Source organism: Aegilops tauschii, chromosome 2, assembly GCF_002575655.3.
Source record: "Aegilops tauschii subsp. strangulata cultivar AL8/78 chromosome 2, Aet v6.0, whole genome shotgun sequence".
Classification (NCBI taxonomy): domain Eukaryota; kingdom Viridiplantae; phylum Streptophyta; class Magnoliopsida; order Poales; family Poaceae; genus Aegilops; species Aegilops tauschii.
Window position 1 is genome coordinate 283,730,755 of NC_053036.3, and position 20,627 is coordinate 283,751,381.

At 43.1% G+C, this 20,627-nt stretch overlaps 1 long non-coding RNA gene across 1 annotated transcript; it reads right to left on the reverse strand.

Annotated features, from left to right (window-relative positions):
- Positions 1 to 14,898: 14,898 nt before the first annotated feature.
- LOC109754980 (uncharacterized) lies at positions 14,899 to 17,890 on the reverse strand. The gene is made up of 4 exons (XR_012202494.1): positions 17,484 to 17,890; positions 16,297 to 17,274; positions 15,777 to 16,037; positions 14,899 to 15,221 (listed from the first exon to the last, which is right to left on the reverse strand). It is a non-coding gene; the product is annotated as an uncharacterized lncRNA (long non-coding RNA).
- Between the last annotated feature and the right edge of the window lie 2,737 nt (positions 17,891 to 20,627).

Below are 20,627 nucleotides of genomic sequence, written 5' to 3' on the forward strand. Positions count from 1 at the left end.
CATCTATCGATAGCCTGTCCTACGGTAACGGACACTTGGAGTTGTATCCCGATCGATACAACTAGAACTGGATACTTGTGATGAGAATTGGATTGTGATGAGAATTGGATAGTATGGCTCTAGGATTGCTTTCTCGCAGGGAGTCGAGAAAGGATCTCTGGCCGATGTTGATAGCACTACTACTACTTTACTTTATGCTACTCTACTCCCTCCTGTTGCTGCAAGATGGTGGTTTCCAGAAGATGCTAGTCTTTGATAGGCTAGGCTTTCCCCTTCTCTTCTGGCATTCTGCAGTCCAGTTCACAAATACAACCCTTTTCATTGATATCGATGCATATGTAGTGTAGATCCTTGCTTGCGAGTACTTTGGATGAGTACTCACGGTTGCTTTGCTCCCTCTTTCCCCCCTTTTCATTCTTCTCGGATGACGCAACCAGATAACGGAGTCCAGGAGCCAGATGTCACCACCGACGATTACTACTACACTGAGGGTGCCTACTACTACGTGGAGACCGCCGACGACCAGGAGTAGTTAGGAGGCTCCCAGGCAGGAGGCCTTGCCTTTTCGATCGTTGCTACTTTTGTGCTACCCTTCTTAAGGCAAACTTGCCTAACTTATGTCTGTACTCAGATATTGTTGCTTCTGCTGACTTGTGTTTCGAGCTTATGTATTCGAGCCCTCGAGGCCCCTGGCTTGTAATATAAAGCTTATATTATTTTAATTTGTGTCTAGAGTTGTGTTGTGATATCTTCCCGTGAGTCCTTGATCTTGGTCGTACACATTTGCGTGTATGATTAGTGTACGATTGAATTGAGGGCGTCACATCGAGATATTGAGTTTTTGATAGAGTTGTTGCCAGGCACCGGACCAATATCAAAGGGACCATACCGGATGCCCGCGAATGATCTGGAAGAGATCAAAAAGCAGATTAAGGAGTTATTGGAGAAAGGTTACATATGACGAAGTTCATCACCGTGGGGAGCCCCAGTGCTCTTGGTTGAGAAGAAGGATGGATCTTTGAGGATGGTTGTTGATTATCGTGCATTGAATGAAGTGACGGTCAAGAACAAGTACCCATTGTCGATGATCAATGATTTGTTTGACCAGCTGCAAGGAGCTAAAGTTTTTTTGAAGATCGATCTGCGATCAGGATATCACCAGCTGAAGATTCGAGAACAGGATATACCTAAGACAACCTTCACCACAAGGTACGGGCTATATGAGTACACGGTTATGTCATTTGGATTGACTAACGCCCCTGCCTATTTCATGAGTATGATGAATAAGGTGTTCATGGAGTTCTTGGATAAGTTTGTTGTGGTGTTCATTGACGATATTTTGGTATACTCGAAGAATGAAGAGGAGCACAATGAACACTTGCGTTTAGTTCTCGAGAAGCTCAGGGAACATCAGTTGTATGCCAAGTTCAGCAAGTGTGAGTTTTGGTTGAAGGAAGTTGGATGCCTTGGACATGTTATATCAGGAGAAGGTATAGCAGTAGACCCCACCAAGGTTAAGTCAGTCACTGAGTGGTTGGCACCCACCTCAGTTGGAGAGATCCACAGTTTCCTTGGACTTGCGGGATATTATCATAGATTTATCGAGAATTTCTCTAAGATTGCGAAGCCCATGACGGAGCTGTTGAAGAAGGACACTAAGTTCAAATGGACGGAAGAATGTGAGGCCAGTTTTCAGGAGTTGACAAAACGTTTGACTACAGCCCCAGTGTTGATTCTACTAGATATACGCAAGGATTTCCAAGTGTATTGCGACGCTTCTCGCTTAGGACTTGGAGGTGTACTTATGCAACACGGAAGAGTTATTTCATATGCCTCACGTCAACTTCGACCGCATGAGTTGAATTATGCCACGCATGATTTGGAGTTAGCAGCCATAGTGCATGCACTCAAGACCTAGAGACATTTTCTTATTGGAAACCGTTGTGATGTGTACACGGATCACAAGAGTTTGAAGTACATTTTCACACAGAAGGAGCTGAACCTCAGGCAGAGGAGATGGTTGGAGCTTATAAAGGATTATGATATGAAGCTGCATTATCACCCAGGAAAGGCCAATGTCGTAGCAGACGCTTTGAGCTGGAAGAGTTATGTTAATACCCTCGTAAGCGGAGGATTGCCAAAGGAGTTAGCAGAGGATCTCAGGGAACTTCGTTTGGAGATTGTTCCTAGAGGTTTTGTTGCAGCGATGGAGGTTCAATCTACATTATTGGGAAAGATTCGAGAAGCTCAGAAGGATGACAAAGAGATTGCTGAGATAAAAGAGAGAATGAGTAAAGGAAAAGCCAAGGGTTTTCGTGAGGACGAGCGTGACACCTTGTGGTTTGAGGACCGTGTTTATGTGCCCAATAATGCAGAGATCAGGAAGTTGATACTACAGGAAGCACATGACTCGCCATACTCGATACACCCCGGAAACACCAAGATGTATTTGGATTTGAAGGAGCATTTCTGGTGGACTGGTATGAAGAAGGATATTGCCGAGTATGTAGCAGTATGTGATGTATGTCAGAGAGTCAAGGCATAACATCAGAAGCCAGCCGGATTACTACAGCCTATGCCGATACCCGAAAGGAAGTGGGACAAGCTTTGCATGGATTTTATCACCGGATTACCCAGTACCCGATTGGGATATGATTCTATATGGGTAGTAGTTGATCGCTTGACCAAAGTGGCTCACTTTATCCCAGAGAAAATCACCTACACAAGTGCGAAGTTGGCCAAAATATATATGACCAGGATCGTATGTTTGCATGGAGTTCTGAGGACCATCGTATCAGATAGAGGAACACAGTTCACTTCAAAGTATTGGCATCAGCTGCACCAGACTTTGGGTACAAGGCTTGAGTTCAACATAGCCTTTCATCCGCAGACAGATGGACAGACCGAGAGAGTCAATCAAATTCTGGAGGACATGTTGAGAGCTCGTGCGCTAGATTATGGATCTAGTTGGGATGACAATTTGCCTTACGCGGAGTTCTCATACAACAATAGCTACCAGGCCAGTTTGAAGATGGCACCGTTCGAAGCCCTGTATGGAAGAAGATGTTGAACACTGTTGATGTGGGATGAAGTTGAAGATCGTCAGTTGTTTGGACCAGATTTGATCAAGGAGTCTGACGAGAAGGTTAAGATGATTCGCGACAGACTGAAGGTAGCTCAGCCCAGGCAGAAGAGTTATGCAGACGCAAAACGCAAGGAGGTAGTCTATGAAATCGGAGACAGAGCATATCTTTGTGTGTCACCTCTGCGAGGAGTTAAACGTTTTGGAGTTAAGGGAAAGTTAGCCCCGAGATTTGTAGGACCATACCGAGTTTTGGAACGTATGGGAGAAGTGGCCTACAAGTTGGAGTTACCCGAAGGATTGTCAGGAGTCCATGATGTGTTTCACATTTCCCAGTTGAAGAAGTTCCATGTAGAGATGGCCGATATACCTCTGAGAGATACAGTGCCCCTGGAAGCGATTCAGTTGGACAGTGATCTGACCTATGAGGAGAAACCAGTCAAGATTCTCGAGTTTGCCAGCCGAGTCATGCGCAACAAGGTTATCAAGTTTTGCAAAGTTTAGTGGAGCCACCATACCGAGGATGAAGCCACCTGGGAACGAGAGGAAGACCTACGCAAAGACCAACCACACCTATTTTCTAGCCAACCCGAATCTCGAGGGCGAGATTCATCTTAAGGGGGCTAGGTTTTTAACATCCCAAATTTCCAATTTGGAATGTTATACATAGGTCATTCGTGCATATCATATTTTATTGCATTTTATTTTACGATCCTCGAAATTCTAAGCAACTCAAGGACCCACGGAGGGAGTTGGGGATTTCACCGTTCTCATATTCGAATTTTCTCAAATATCGAAACAAGGATCATTTTGGTTTTAGTTATTTTTCTCTCCGAAAATATTTCAAATTAAACTATATGAGAGGAGATAATATGACTTCTTCAAAATAAATGAAATATTGGAGGAAAAATATTAAAATCAAATAAATAATTTTATTTGGATTTTATTACTATTTTATTAGAATTAGAAAAATATGCATTTTTCAAAATTGCATTATTAGGCCGAGAAGATGTTCACTTTGTTCTAAATATTTTATTTCGACGGTGAAAATTTGTTTTGGCATTTTTAGATTTTTATTTTTATTTATTTAGGATTTTTTTCGGCGGAATCTGTTAAAAAAACTCTTCGCGGACCAAGCTGGGCCGAAGCCCAGCCGGCCCGGCACCGCCGCCGCCTTCCCCGCGCCCGCACGCCATGCCCGAGCCGGACTCCGCCAGAGTCCGGGACACCGCCGCCGCCTCGGTTGCCCCCTGCCCAAGCCGAGCCCCCTCCCCCTTTATATGTTGTCGCCGCCGCCTCGACCCCCACCTTGCCCGCCTCCCGCAGCAGCAGCACGCAGCAGCGCCCACCGCCGTCTGCGCCGCACCCCGCCGCCGCTCCGCAGCGCCTCGCCTCACCGAAGTCGCCGCCTCACCGCCGGAGCCGCCGGTTTTTTTTTCGGTTTAGGTAAAAACCGATCAGTTTTTTTAGAAACCCTTGATGCGTTTTTTATCGGTTCGGTTTTCTCGGTTTAATTATTTAGCGGACGTTCGTCCGTTCATTCGTTTTTATGAACTCTATTCGCCGATTAGGTTTAGACAGCGAACGTTCATTCGTTAGTCTTTTCTTTTTATTTTATTTTTGTCCAGGGACCTACCCGCGATTACTTTTATCGCAGAATAGCCCCTGATTTTCAAACCCTCGCCATTTCTTAACCATTTGTCCAAATTCAGTGAAACCAACGCCAAAATCTTCATCTCGAAACCCTCTTTCTGTTTAAACAAACAAGGTTTTGACAATTTAAAATTTGGTTTCAGGCAAATTAGAATTCGAAGTTCTTTTGACCGTAGTTTCAGTTCCGTAGCTCCGATTTGGTTGATTCTTTTTGAGAATCGAATCTCTTCAGTTGAGTTTTCAGATTTGATCTTCTTATTTGAGTTTTACCCATGCATATTTGCTTGAGTGCTTATGTATGCTATTGTTTGTTTGCGATAGAATTCCCGGAGTGCGAAGCGTGCTACTACGAGTCACTAGGTTTTGCGGATCGTCATCAAGGCAAGTAACACATTGATCATACTCTTTTCATACCCAGTTTTTATCTATTAGTTTCAATCCTCAAAAACTGCATGATTAGGATGTGTTTAACATGTGGGTATTGGGAAGTAGATGATGAGGTAGCACCTATTGCCTTGTTTATTATCAAACCCTGGGAGTTACTTCTACGTTATGCTTATATTGCTATGCTATGCTCATAGGCGTGGTTTGGGTGAGTGAATCCATGACAGATGTGAGATTGTTACTTAATGGTTAACTTAAGGTGGCAACCTTAATACACATCTGGGTGGATTGTTGGTTTTGGGCACCTGGAGAATCTCCCGGAGTACCCGTGTGATCATCCTATGGTCCGCCACCCAGACTCAAAGGGATCGTAAGATTATTCATGCTAGAAACTTCCGTGTGCAGCCACAAGCTATTATAGGCTTTAGCATAGTTGAGTAGGTTGCATGACCTCTTCCAGTGGTAGGCTACCAGATGTAGGGGATGTAGGTTGGTACTTTCTACCCAGGGTTAGAGTTAATACTTCTAAAAGACTGTGTCTCGGTCATCCGTTTCTCAAACACCATGTAGTGCGAGAAATGCAACGGAGGAGATCGAGTCTTGAGGGGAAAAGTGCGCAAACCTGTGCAGAGTGTACAATCTAATCATGGTTAGCCGTGTCCCCGGTTATGGACAGCTTGAGTATCTGGTTCATGGATTATCATATGGATCTCATCACTCTAAACTAATTTGTTGGGTTGTTAACTACTATTTAATTGGGATTGAGTTGGAGGAACCTTCTCAATGTTGTTCAACTACCATGATAGTTAAACAAAATATATTCCTTTGATGTAGGGAAAAATTGGCTTTTCGCAAAAACATATTAACCATAGAGCCTCCACCAGCCATATGCATGTAGTGATAGCATTTATTATGTTCATTGCTCTATTGTGTTACTATGCCAGCATATTCCATGTGCTGACCTATTTTTGGGCTGCAACGTATCATGTTGCAGACTTTTCAGACGAAGAGTAAGGTGCGCTAGGTCGTTGTCGTGCACTTAGCTATGCCGTTGGAGTTGATGGACTCACTTTATCTTCCAAGCCTTCCGCTGTTATCTTATTTAGATGGCCTTAAGCCATATTTATTGTAATAAGTTCTCTTTTTGAGACATTCGATGTAATAAGTGTGTGATTGCACTCTGTTATAAATCCTTCGAGTACTATGTGTGTCAGCATTACCGATCTAGGGATGACACTTATGCACAAAGACTTGACCGTCTGAGGTCGGGTCGCTACATGAAGTATGCGGTTCGATGAGTGTTGAGGCTCGCGGCGGGTATCGTTATTTTCTGACCTTCACAGATGATTTAAACAGATATGGGTATATCTACTTGATGAAACATAAGTCTGAAACATCTGAAAAGTACAAAGAATTTCAGAGTGAAGTGGAAAATCATCATAACAAGAAAATAAAGTTTCTACGATCTGATTGTGGAGGTGAATATTGAAGTTACGAGTTTGGTCTTCATTTGAAACAATGCGGAATAGTTTCACAACTCACGCCACCCGGAACACTACAGCGTAATGGTGTGTCCGAACGTCGTAACCGCACTTTATTAGATATGGTGCGATCTATGATGTCTCTTACTGATTTACCGCTATTGTTTTGGGGTTATGCTTTAGAGACGGTTGCATTCACGTTAAATAGGGCACCATCTAAATCCATTGAGACGACACCATATGAACTGTGGTTCGGCAAGAAACTGAAGTTGTCGTTTCTTAAAGTTTGGGGCTGCGATGCTTATGTGAAAAAGCTTCAACCTGATAAGCTCGAACCCAAACCGGAGAAATGTGTCTTCATAGGATACCCAAAGGACCCTGTTGGGTACACCTTCTATCACAGATCCGAAGGAAAAATATTCGTTGCTAAGAATGGATCCTTTCTAGAGAAGGAGTTTCTCTCAAAAGAAGTGAATGGGAGGAAAGTAGAACTTGATGAGGTAATTGGACCTGCTCCCTTATTGGAAAGTAGTTCATCACAGAAATCAGTTCCAGTGATTCCTACACCAATTAGTGAGGAAGCTAATGATGATGATCATGAAGCTTCTGATCAAGACACCAGAGTGGTACGGTAATCCTGTTCTGGACGTCATGTTACTTGACCATGACGAACCTACGAACTATGAGGAAGCGATGATGAGCTCAGATTCCGCGAAATGGCTTGAGGCCATGAAATCTGAGATGGGATCCATGTATAATAACAAAGTGTGGACTTTGGTTGACTTGCCCGATGATCGGCAAGCCATAGAAAATAAATGGATCTTCAAGAAGAAGACCGACGCTGACGGTAATGTTACTGCCTACAAAGCTCGACTTGTTGCAAAAGGTTTTCGACAAGTTCAAGGAGTTGACTACGATGAGACTTTCTCACCCGTAGCGATGCTTAAGTCTGTCCGAATCATGTTAGCAATTGCCGTATTTTATGATTATGAAATTTGGAAAATGGACATCAAAACTGCATTCCTGAATGGATTACTAGAAGAAGAGTTGTATATGATGCAACTAGAAGGTTTTGTCGATCCAAAGGGTGCTAACAAAGTGTGCAAGCTCCAGCGATCCATTTATGGACTGGTGCAAGCCTCTCGGAGTTGGAATAAACGTTTTGATAGTGTGATCAAAGCATATGGTTTTATACAGACTTTTGGAGAAGCCTGTATTTACAAGAAAGTGAGTGGGAGCTCTGTAGCATTTCTAATATTATATGTGGATGACATATTGTTGATTGGAAATGATATAGAATTTCTGGATAGCATAAAAGGATACTTGAATAAAGTTTTTCTATGAAAGACCTCGGTGAAGTTGCTTACATATTGGGCATCAATATCTATAGAGATAGATCAAGACGCTTAATTGGACTTTCACAAAGCACATACCTTGATAAGATTTTGAAGAAGTTCAAAATGGATCAATCAAAGAAAGGGTTCTTGCCTGTGTTACAAGGTGTGAAGTTGAGTGGGACTCAATGCCCGACCACTAAAGAAGATAGAGAGAAAATGAAAGTCATTCCCTATGCCTCAGCCATAGGTTCTATCATGTATGCAATGCTGTGTACCAGACCTGATGTGTGCCTTGCTATAAGTATAGTAGGGAGGTACCAAAGTAATCCAGGAGTGGATCACTAGACAGCGGTCAAGAACATCCTGAAATACCTGAAAAGGACTAAGGATATGTTTCTCGTTTATGGAGGTGACAAAGAGCTCATCATAAATGGTTACGTCGATGCAAGCTTAGACACTGATCCGGGTGACTCTAAATCACAAACCGGATACATGTTTATATTGAATGGTGGAGCTGTCAGTTGGTGCAGTTCCAAACAGAGCGTCGTGGCAGGATCTATCTGTGAAGCGAAGTACATAGCTGCTTTGGAAGCAGCAAATGAAGGAGTTCATATCCGATCTAGGTGTCATACCTAGTGCATCGGGTCCAATGAAAATCTTTTGTGACAATACTAGAGTAATCGCCTTGGCGAAGGAATCCAGATTTCACAAGAGAACCAAGCACATTAAGAGACGCTTCAATTCCATCCACGATCTAGTCAAGGAGGGTGACATAGAAGTTTGCAAAATACATACGGATCTGAATGTTGCAGACCCGTTGACTAAGCCTCACTCACGAGAAAAACATGATCAGCACCAAGACTCCATGGGTGTTAGAATCATTACTATGTAATCTAGATTATTAACTCCAGTGCAAGTGGGAGACTGAAGGAGATATGCCCTAGAGGCAATAATAAAGTTGTTATTTATATTTCCTTATATCATGATAAATGTTTATTATTCATGCTAGAATTGTATTAACCGGAAACTTAGTAGATGTGTGAATACATAGACAAACAGAGCCCTAGTATGCCTCTACTAGACTAGCTCGTTAATCAAAGATGGTTAAGTTTCCTAGCCATAGAAAAGAGGATAAGTGAGACAGAACCCCCGCATCGCCCCTCCTCTGGCGACTCGGGGGAACCCCGATCTAGCGCCACCGCTCCCCACCCCCTCGCCCTCCCAGTCTCGCCGCCACCCGAGGAGGCCGCCGGCGAACGCCGCGCGCGCTCCGAGGAAGGTGGCGGCGGGGCGCCTCCGCTGCATCTCGCGGCCGCTTCGCCAGAGGAGGGGCGGAGCCATCGTGTTGGATCTGGGGGTCCGTCCTCGGGGGCGTGCGAAGGCGGCTGCCTCTTCGATGTCGTGGGTGGCTCGGGGGCGTCGGCTGCTGGTGCTGCTCCCGGGCGCTCAGTTGGCTGCGGTCGGCTGAGTCGCATATGGATCTGGCTTCCAGGGGCGGCGGCCGGCGGGTCTCGGTGGGGGGAGGCTTCCCCTTGCTGAGATCTGGCAGGCGGGATCATCCAGATCCCGGCAAGGATGGCGGCGACCCGTGCACGAGAGATGGAGGTTTTCGATCAGATCTGGGTAAAAACCTGCTTTTGGCTACTGCCATGGCCGGCGATGGCGACGTTGTCTGCGTCGTTCCCTTCCTGAAGGCATCGTCGTGGAGAAGTTCAAGGCCACTCTCTGCTACCTCCGGGGGAAACCCTAGATCAGTAGATCGGATGACGGCGGCTCTCTGGTGTCGTTTTCCCCCATGGGGGCGTCATTCTTGGAGGTGCACACGGGCTCGAGGGACCAGAGGACGGCGACTTTGGTGGAGCGGTGCTTCATCTTACACATTGATGGTGGCGGATCTCGGCGGCGTGGTGCTGTTGAGACTCGGCGTCTGATGCGCGGAGATGGACTCGCGCAGGAGGAGGTTGCTGTCTGGCGTCATGGTGACGTCGATGGCAGAGTGGCCAGACAAGGTAGAAGCCTCAATATGACCTGAAGACGGACCTGTGGAAGATGGAGCGGATTGTGCCCCAGACCCAGTATGTGGCTCGGCTGGGGCTTCCGAATATGTTTCGGCTTCCGGCTTTTGATGTTAGGCTTAGGTGAGTGGTTTGGGTAGTGGCCCAGCTAGCACCCCTTCATCATTTTGGATAGGAGTAGCGGCATGTGTTGCCAAGATGGTGGATTCAGGCACATTGTTGTAATACTTTGTAAGGTCCTCGAGAATAATCAATAAAGTGGCCGTATGCATCTCCCAGATGCAGAGGCCGGGGTCATCCTCCTTTTCTAAAAAAAGCCATAGACATGTGTTGTCATTTGATGAACAGGATCACATCATTAGGGAATGATGTGATGGACAAGACCCATCCGTTAGCTTAGCACCATGATCGTTTAGTTTATTGCTATTGCTTTCTTCATGACTTATACATGTTCCTATGACTATGAGATTATGCAACTCCCGAATACCGGAGGAACACTTAGTGTGCTATCAAACGTCACAATGTAACTGGGTGATTATAAAGGTGCTCTACAGGTGTCTCCGATGGTGTTTGTTGAGTTGGCGTAGATCGAGATTAGGATTTGTCACTCCGATTGTCGGAGAGCTATCTCTGGGCCCTTTCGGTAATGCACATCACTATAAACCTTGCAAGCAATGTGACTAATGAGAGAGACTTGCCAGTAACGAGATTGAACTAGGTATGGTGATACCGACGATCGAATCTCAGGCAAGTAACATACCGATGACAAAGGGAACAACGTATGTTGTTATGCGGTTTGACCGATAAAGATCTTCGTAGAATATGTAGGAGCCAATATGAACATCTAGGTTCCGCTATTGGTTATTGTCCGGAGATGTGTCTCGGTCATGTCTACATAGTTCTCAAACTAGTAGGGTCCGCACACTTGAAGTTCGATGACGATTTATATTATGAGTTTATGTGATTTTATGACCGAAGGTTGTTCGGAGTCCCAGATGAGATCACGGACATGGCGAGGAATCTCGAAATGGTCGAGACATAAAGATTGATATATTGGACCATGTTATTCAAACACCGGAGGGGTTACCGGAACCCCCCCGGGGGAACTAATGGGCCACCATGGGCCCTTTTGGTTAGAGAGGAGGCTAGCCAGCGCAGGCCGCGCGCCCCCCATGGAGTCCGAATTGGACAGGGGAAGGGGAGGGCGGCACCCCCCTTTCGTACTCCCTCTCCCTCTCCTTCCTTCCCCCTCTTTCCCTCTTGCTGGAATCCTACTAGGACTTGGAGTCCTAGTAGGACTCCCCTCCTTGGGTGTGCCCCCTAGGGCCGGCCGGCCTCCTCCCTCCCTCCTTTATATACGTGGGGAGGGGGGAACCCTAGAACACACAAGTTGATCTTTTAGCCGTGTGCGGTGCCCCCCTCCACAGAAACACACCTCGGTCATATATTCGTAGTGCTTAGGCGAAGCCCTGCGCCGGTAACTTCATCATCTCTGCCACCACGCCATCGTGCTGGCGAAACTCTCCCTTGGCCTCAACCGGATCAAGAGTTCGAGGGACGTCACCGAGTTGAACGTGTGCAGACCGCGGAGGTGCCGTGCGTTCGGTACTTGGATCGGTTGGATCGCGAAGAGGTGCGACTACATCAACCACGTTACTAAACGCTTCCGCTTTTGGTCTACGAGGGTACGTGGACACACTCTCCCCGCTCATTGCTATGCTTCTCCTAGATAGATCTTGCGTGATCGTAGGAATTTTTTTTAAATACTATGTTCCCGAACACAGCCTTGGCCCATTAGGTGTCTTCTGGTCCATAAAAAATCTCTGTGAAGTTTCGTTGCATATGGACTCCGTTTAGTATTGGTTTCCTATGATGTAAAAAACATGCAGAAAACAGCAACTGGCACTGGCACTATGTCAATAGGTTAGTACCAAAAAATAATATAAAATGACTATACAATGATTATAAAACATCCAAAATTGATAATATAACAGCATGGAACAATCAAAAATTATAGATACGTTGGAGACGTATCAACATCCCTTAACTCCTACTCGTCCTCGAGTAGGTAAGTGATAAAAACAGAATTTTTAATGTGGAATGCTGCCTAACATGTCATATCATATTCTTTTCTTTATAGCATGGAAATTTGGACTTTTATATTGTTCAAAGCAATAGTCCAGTTTTGACATGATAACTTAAATACTCAAGCATGTCAACAAGCAACCATGTCTTTCAAAATATCAATGCTAAAATAAGTTATCCCTAGCCCATTATGCTCAATCATTGATCCATTCATGAAACACACTCGCATATTAGCTAAACCCAATACTCAAGTACGATCATATTGCCTCCTAGTTGGTGCTTTTATAAGAGAAGATGGAGACTCAAATTCAAAAATAAAAATTGCATAAAGCAAAAGAAAGGCCTTCGCAGAGGGAAGTAGGGATTTGTAGAGGTGTCAGAGCTCAAAGCGAAAATCTTAGAGATAAAAACATTTTGGGAGGTGTATCCTTCCCACCAACGAAAACGACTTAGAATTCCCAACACTTTCCATGCTAGATATATCATAGGCGGTTCCCAAACAGAAAATAAAGTTTATTCCTTTTTCAACCATACTTTCACTTTCCATGGCTAGCCGTATCCATGGTTGCCTTCCATACCAACACTTTCCAAGGAATTTATTATTTGACAACATAAAGTAAATTCATTTTTCATTTCGAGACTGGGCATCCCTAATACCTTTGCCTTACTCTCATGCAATGACAAGTGAATAAACACTCATCGTGAGAATAACACATCTAGCATGGAAAATATTAGCCACCCCTCAGTGCTCCATGAGCGGTACGAACACACAAAAGAGAAGTTTATTTTGAAAATTAAAGGTGGCACATACAAATTTTCTTATAACGGCAAAAGAATACCGCATATAGGTAGATATAGTGGACTCATGTGGCAAAACTGGTTTAAAGGATTTTGGATGCACAAGTAGAGATCATATTTAGTGCAAAATGAAGGCTAGCAAAAGATTGAGAAGCAACCAACCAAGAAACAAATAATCTCATAAGCGCGCATTAAGCATAATTAACACCGAATAATGCATCACAAGTAAGATATAATTTCATTGCATAATTATTGACTTTCGTGCTTGCATAGGGAATCACAAACCTTAACACAAATATTCTTACTAAAGCATAATTACTCATCAAGATGACTCACATATCACATCATCATATCTCAAAACTATTACTAAGAATCAAGTTTATTTTGTCCAATGATCTTCATAAAAGTTTTCATTATATCCTTCTTGGATATCTATCACTTTGGAACTAATTTTCATGTGTTGCTTTTGATAAGCTCAAACAAATATAAGTGAAGATCATGAGCATAAAATTTCTTTCTCTTAAATCAATTTAAGTGAAGTAAGAAAGAATTTCTTGAATTTTACTAACTCTCAAATAAATCTAAGTGAAGAAAGAGAGCATTTCTTCAAAAATAACTAAGCACACCGTGCTCAAAAAGATATAAGTGAAGCACTAGAGCAAGTCCATAGCTCATAAATATTTAAGTGAAGCATAGAGAGCAATTCTAACAAGTCGTGACATAATTTTGGCTCTCTCAAATAGGTGTGTCCAGCAAGGAATCAAGACTTAAAACACAAAATAAAGCAAGCAAAGACTCATATCATACAAGACGCTCCAAGCAAAACACATAGTATGTGACGAATAAAAATATAGCTTCAAGTAAAATACCGATGGTCGTTAGAAGAAAGAGGGGATGCCACTCGGGGCACCCTAAGCTTAGTTGCTTGATCTCTTTTGGATAATAGCTTGGAACGCCGGGGCATCCCCAAGCTTAGGCTCTTCTTACTCCTTATTCCTTCATCCATCATAAGATAACCCAAAACTTGAAAACTTCAATCACACAAAACTTAACAAAACCTTCGTGAGATCCGTTAGTATAAGAAAGCAAATCACTACTATAAGTATTGTTTCTACCTATTCATATTTTGTTCTTGCATTATATCTACTGTATTCTAACTTTTCTATGGCAAAAACTCATCAAAGAAAACCATAGAGCCATCAAACAAGCACACAACGCAAAGAAAACAGAATATGTCAAAAACAGAACAGTCTGTAGCAATCTGAATTGTTCGAATACTTCTGAAACTAGTAACCATGCACGTGCAATGCACGTGTCCACCAACAAATATAAAGTTGACCATACCCAAAGGAATGTAAATTTTAAATTATAGTTGAACATAATAATTCTAACATTCCTTTCAAAAATGAATAAATACATGTGGGAACATCTCCTGCAGATATGGTTCATAGACAGTTTGTGGAGGTTTCACAAAAGAAATATAACATTACAAACTATAGGCTCCTCGTAGAGAGAGATCGGATATACTGAAGAGGCATGAAATGTGAAAATTAATGAGGTTACATCTGTTTGCAACATACTATAGCTAGGCACAATCCACCAAATAGGACTACCCAACAGATTACAAATAGGTCAATCATGTCCAGCAATGACCTCACTATCCATGCCATTGTTGTCCGTGGGCACGACAAAATATCAGGTGGACCCTCTGTCACCCGTGCACCACATAATCTCTCGTGGTTTCAAGCTAAGCTAGGCTCGCCCGAATCACAATTTGGCGTAGGACATTGCTATTATCATCAGTAATGTTTGAATTGGAATTTAGGATACCCGTCTTGCAAACAGAATAATCGTCTTCTGTGTTTCCATAAACAAAAAGTAAACACAATCCATCACTGTGTAACTGCAACTATCAACACAAGTCCATAATTCTTAGATTTTGAATGCAAATTGAACTATAGATTTATTAACAAAAAAGGCTGCATCTAAAAAAACAAATATTGTACCAGAACATGCATTTGAAGAACTTGATACCATGGAAGTAAAGTATAGTGCAATGGAAATAATAATAAACTTGATCAAGAAATTTTTGATTAGCAGCGTACTTGTAAGATATTACGACTGGACCACTACTGAACCACTACCAAGATTCCAAAACACACATACCATATATATAGTTAGCAAATCCATTCAGAGTAGCATTGTTACATATGCAAATCATAATACTAATTAGAAGAGCACACCCTGCGGCCTGCGCCTCCTCGGTCATTACATCGAGCCAGTCTTCGTGGCAGCCACCTCAGCCTTGGCAGCATGCAGCCCCTGCCCCTGGTGTGTCCATGATGGTTGGGACGATTCTTCAGTCCGTGGTGCCAATCCTTGTGAACTGCCAAGTTTCAGTACCAGTGCACAAGAAGAGTAAAAATTCACATCAACCTAGTGCAAGCTGCTACCTGGCACTTGCAGCTGCCATTCAGAAAAATGTGTGTGACAAGATGGTTTTATAAGATCTTATGCAATTTCCCTATGAAAGCTCTAATGCAAACACATTAATTACACATATCTGATATGCTTGTAAAGTATAGATGACTAACTTATATCATGGTTGCCATCTTGAAAAGAAGATCTCACATATGGACTGACATATTTTAAACACAGTATTACAATCTCCATCACAACGGTTCAGAGATGGATGGTAGGAATAGAAAAGTAACTGGAAATTTCTACAACTCACGTATGACGAAACTCGATAGTCAACTTTTCACCAACAGAATAAATACATGGACCAGTGTGCAGCGCATGTAGTAATTAAACACACGGCAAAATGTCAATCTAACCTATGCAGTTTAATCCTACGCCAGTGTGACATCAACGATTAGAATCTCTACTCATCAAATTACGTTTCAGGGAATAAGAGACGGAGGAGGCACATATATCCAACCATTTGCTCCTGTGCAGATGAGTGCTGACCGGCGACGCTCGAGCGAGGTTGGCCCTCGGGTTTTAGACGTCCTCATGCGAGATCAAGGCGCCGGCACAGCGATGTGATTCAGAGGTCAAGACACCGGCCTGGTCAATCTTGTAGCCTTTTGTTGTGGTTGTAGAGATCGGGTGGCCAGCGACACCATGATGCGCTCTAGTTTGCGCACTTCCATGATTCGAGTATGGTAGGCTTGGAGATGATTCCCTTGAGCCGAGGGCGCTGCAACGCCATGATGCGTAGGGGTAGCGACACCACAATTTAGTATTTCAAATAAATGTCCTACTCAGGCAAAGTAAGAGGAAAGTACAACAAAGCACGTCTCATCTTCTATCTAATTCAAAGCAAAGAGGAAACTAAAATCTAGGACATTGGTAAACAAGGTAAAACATGAAGGTATATCAGCTAGAATCTGTACCCCCCACACTGGGACAGTGGTAAACAAGGTAAAGCATGAAGATATATCAGCTAGATTCTGTACCTCCACATTGCAGCAAAAAGTACCAACAAACAACGTAAAACATGAAGAAGATCTGCTAGAAGTTGTACCTCTGCGTCGAGATGCTGACAAAAGACTCATCAAGGGAAGTGACAAAATTAGGGACCCATGTCAAGTATGGTGATTGCACATAAGTAACACAATCAAGAGAAATTCAAACAAAATGCCAGATGTTAGTTTAGGAGTCTTCCGCCACAAATTTCCAAATTACATTGTATATCAAATAGAACAGTTTCTATTTGACTAATCCCCTCCTTCACAGGAGGCTTACCATGTCATATCTACATGCTAAAAACTAAACCAAAATAATTCTCTGCAATATATACTGTTGGTGAAGATGATTAAACTAATCTGTAGTAGTACAAAATTGAATTTCATCATTCTAGTCAGAACCAAAATTAAAGAGATATGTTGGTTATAATTTATTAAAAGATCTCATGTTTGAAGACATCCTTTGGAATCGGAATATTTGGACTAATAACACTGAGATGCAGAGAGAGTAACCTAGCAAAATTATTGTTAGCAAAGAATAATTTTGTACAATGTAAACTCGTGAGAGCGTGGATCCTCTTTTATTTGCCCATCATTAGCAAAAGTAGATCCTCTTTTAGTTGTCAACTATTAACAAAAGTATTGTTAGGCCACGAATTAAATCAGCTTAATTGTATAGCTCACAGGAAACATATTTAGTCAGCCAATTGACTACTTATTTCTCCTCAAACTGAATAAAAGGTGCACTGGTGATGGGCATATCTGTCCCCAATTGACAGGTTCAAATTATTGTCAGCGCTAGGACCATATGCAAGGGCCAATTCATGCCAGTAGCTGTGAATCAAAAAACAAAAAGAAATAGACTCACCAGCTGCAAATACTCCAGGAATAAAGGGGCAAGCATGGCACCGTACATGATTTATCTACTCAGATGATAGACTTCCAAGAAGGGGATAGACGGAGAGGAACCTATCAAGGTAGTTGACAGACAAGCCCGCAGTCAACGGCAATGAATTTGCAGATTTAATCAGCTATCACGGCACCATACATCAGGACGGTATCATCAAGCAGAAATCCGATGAGAAAACCACTAATGAAATTGATTAAAAAGGCCCATCACGTATCAGTACCATGCTAGAGAGGAACGTTTTGAATCAAATCAAGATGCGGTGGCTCACCTTCGAAATCCAATCTATGGCGTCCCTCCAGACTATGGCCAAATCCAGGCCCCTAAGCCGCCGCCATGCTAGGAAGAAGTCGAACCTGAAGAAGTGGAAGGAAGAATCATAGCTGCATGTGGCCGGCTGGTTCAGGGGACGCAGCAGGCGCGGGTGTAGGCCGGGGCGCGTGCGCGGCGACACAGCTGGTCCCTGGGTAGGATCTATCTCCTGGGCACCGGGGATCTCGCAGGACGGATGCCACACTATGAGCGGCAAAAATCGGCGACGGCGATCGTGCAGGGAGGCGACGGAGCGGTGCAGGGCGGCGAGGTCGCCGTGCAGGCAGGAGCTGCTGTTGGTGGGCGGCGTCTGGCACCAGGTCGCCGTCGTGCCAGACTGTGAGGTCAAGGTCGTGGAGTTGCCTTAGTTTGCGACCAAGTGTCCTTGATTTTATGGGACGTGGGAATGGTAGTTCCAGTACTCCTCTCCTGGTGAAGCGCGGTCAGTTATTGAAAATTGTTTGATTGTTTAATAGTAATGCAGATCCAAAAATTCTGAAAAAATAGGACGAGCTGAGCAATTTGTATATTAATCTTCTGCAAAAAGAATTAACATTTTATCACTGGTAAAAAATAAGAATTGTTTTCGTCAGGACAAAAATTTCTGCTTTTTCAGCAAGATCAAACAACTATCACCCAAAAAGATCCTATATGTTCTACTTGGTACAAACACTAATTAAAACAAAAAAACACAATTATAACAGTAGCATAATTGTGCAAACACTTAAGAACAGAAAGCAAAAAGCAAAAATAAATTTTATTCATTCGGTTGCCTCCAACAAGCGCTAGTTTTACGCCCTTAGATAGGCATAAAGCAAGGATCTAAGTTTTGTCATCCGTAGTTTTGGCAACTTTCGTAAGGGTTTTCTCAAACCCGGGAGGCTCTTTACGCTTCCCTAAATTTTCCGGAAAAGAAACCATCTTTAGATCCAAAATATCCAATCGCTTGTTGCAAAGAGTAATCAAGGTATTCATGCGATTGATACTACCATTGAGATGTTTGAGGGGTTCATTATATTTTTGTAATTCAACCACATGTTTATGCAAATCACTAAGTTTGTCTAGCATTTGAACTCCCTCTGGGGTAAAAGAAAACCCCTTCTTTTGAGGTGGAACACGCAAAATTCCTTCTAAAATCTCATAGGCAGCATTGGCATCAAGCTCAACAAAATTCCCTTCAGCGGCAAAATCTAGGAGTTGTCTATGATGCGGAGCCAAACCTATGTAAAAATTACGAAGCAAGATCTTAGTGCCCCCCCTTTAAATTGCAAATACGATAAGATTCCATAAGCCTATACCAAGCATCTTTCAAATTTTCTCCTTGTCTTTGCTTGAAGAAAAGAAGTTCAAAATCTGGTGATAAAGGAGGAGTAGGCAAGCTAGCCATTATGACTAGGAAGCAAGAACACAGATAGATCTGACGAGAAAACGACAAACGAAAAAGAAGGGCGAATAAAATGGCAAACTTTTGTGAAGTCGGGGAGAGGAAAACAAGAGGCAAATGGCAAATAATGTAAATTGCAAGGAGATGAGATTTGTGATTAGGAACCTGGTATATGTTGAAGATCCTCCCCGGCAACGGCACCAGAAATTCGTTTTGATGCGGCTCGGAGCTACGTCGGTATTTCCCCAAAAAGGAAGGGATGATGCAGCACAGCAGCGGTAGGTATTTCCCTCAGTGATGAAACCAAGGTTATCGAACCAGTAGGAGAATCTAGCAACACAACGTAAACAGCCCCTACAGACAGATAACAAATCCTCGCAACCCGACATGTTGAAGGGGTTGTCAATCCCTTTCGGGTAACGGCGCCAGAAATTGGCAAACGTACGTAACATAATTGTAGTAGATTGATAGATCTTACGCCAAATAAAATAAATAAGAATAAATTGCGGCAAGGTATTTTTGTATTTTTGGTTTAGTAGATCTGAAAATAAAAAGCAAAGGAAGATAGATCGCAAAGGCAAATAATATGAGAAAGAGACCCGGGGGGCCGTAGGTTTCACTAGTGGCTTCTCTCGAGAAAAATAGCAAACAGTGGTAAACCAATTACTATTGGGCAATTGATAGAATTTCAAATAATCATGACAATATCCAGGCAATGATCATTACATAGGCATCACGTCCGAGATTAGTAAACCGACTCCTGCCTGCATCCACTACTATTACTCCACACATCGACCGCTATCCAGCATGCATCTAGTGTATTAAGTTCATGGAGAAACGGAGTAATGCAATAAGAACGATGACATGATGTAGACAAGATCTATTTATGTAGAAATAGACCCCATCGTTTTATCCTTAGTACCAACGATACATATGTGTCGGTTCCCCTTCTCACTGGGATCAAGCACTATAAGATCGAACCCACTACAAAGCACCTCTTCCCATTACAAGATAAATAGACCAAGTTGGCCAAACAAAACCCAAATATCGGAGAAGAAATACGAGGCTATAAGCAATCATGCATATAAGAGATCAAAGAAACTCAAATAACTTTCGTGGATATAAAAAGATAGATCTGATCATAAACTCAAAGTTCATCTGATCCCAACAAACACACCGCAAAATGAGTTACATCATATGGATCTCCAAGAGACCATTGTATTGAGAATTCAGCGAGAGAGAGGAAGCTATCTAGCTACTAACTACGGACCCGGAGGTCTACAAAGAACTACTCACACATCATCGGAGAGGCACCAATGGAAGTGGTGAACCCCTCCGTGATGGTGTCTAGATTGGATCTGGTGGTTCTGGACTCTGCGGCGGCTGGAATTGATTTTTGTCGACTCCCCTAGGGGTTCTGGAATATTGGGGTATTTATAGAGCAAAGAGATGGTCTGGGGGGCACCCAAGGTGGGCGCAACCCACCAGGGCGCGCCTGGGCTTCCTGGCGTGCCCTGGTGGACTGTGCTCCCCTAGGAGCACCTCCTAGGCGCAGCCTTGGCCCATTAGGTGTCTTCTGGTCCATAAAAATATCCGTGAAGTTTCGTTGCATTTGGACTCCATTTGGTATTTTCTTGCGATGTAAAAAACATGCAGAAAACAACAACTGGCACTTGGCACTATGTTTAGTACCAAAAATGATATAAAATGACTATAAAA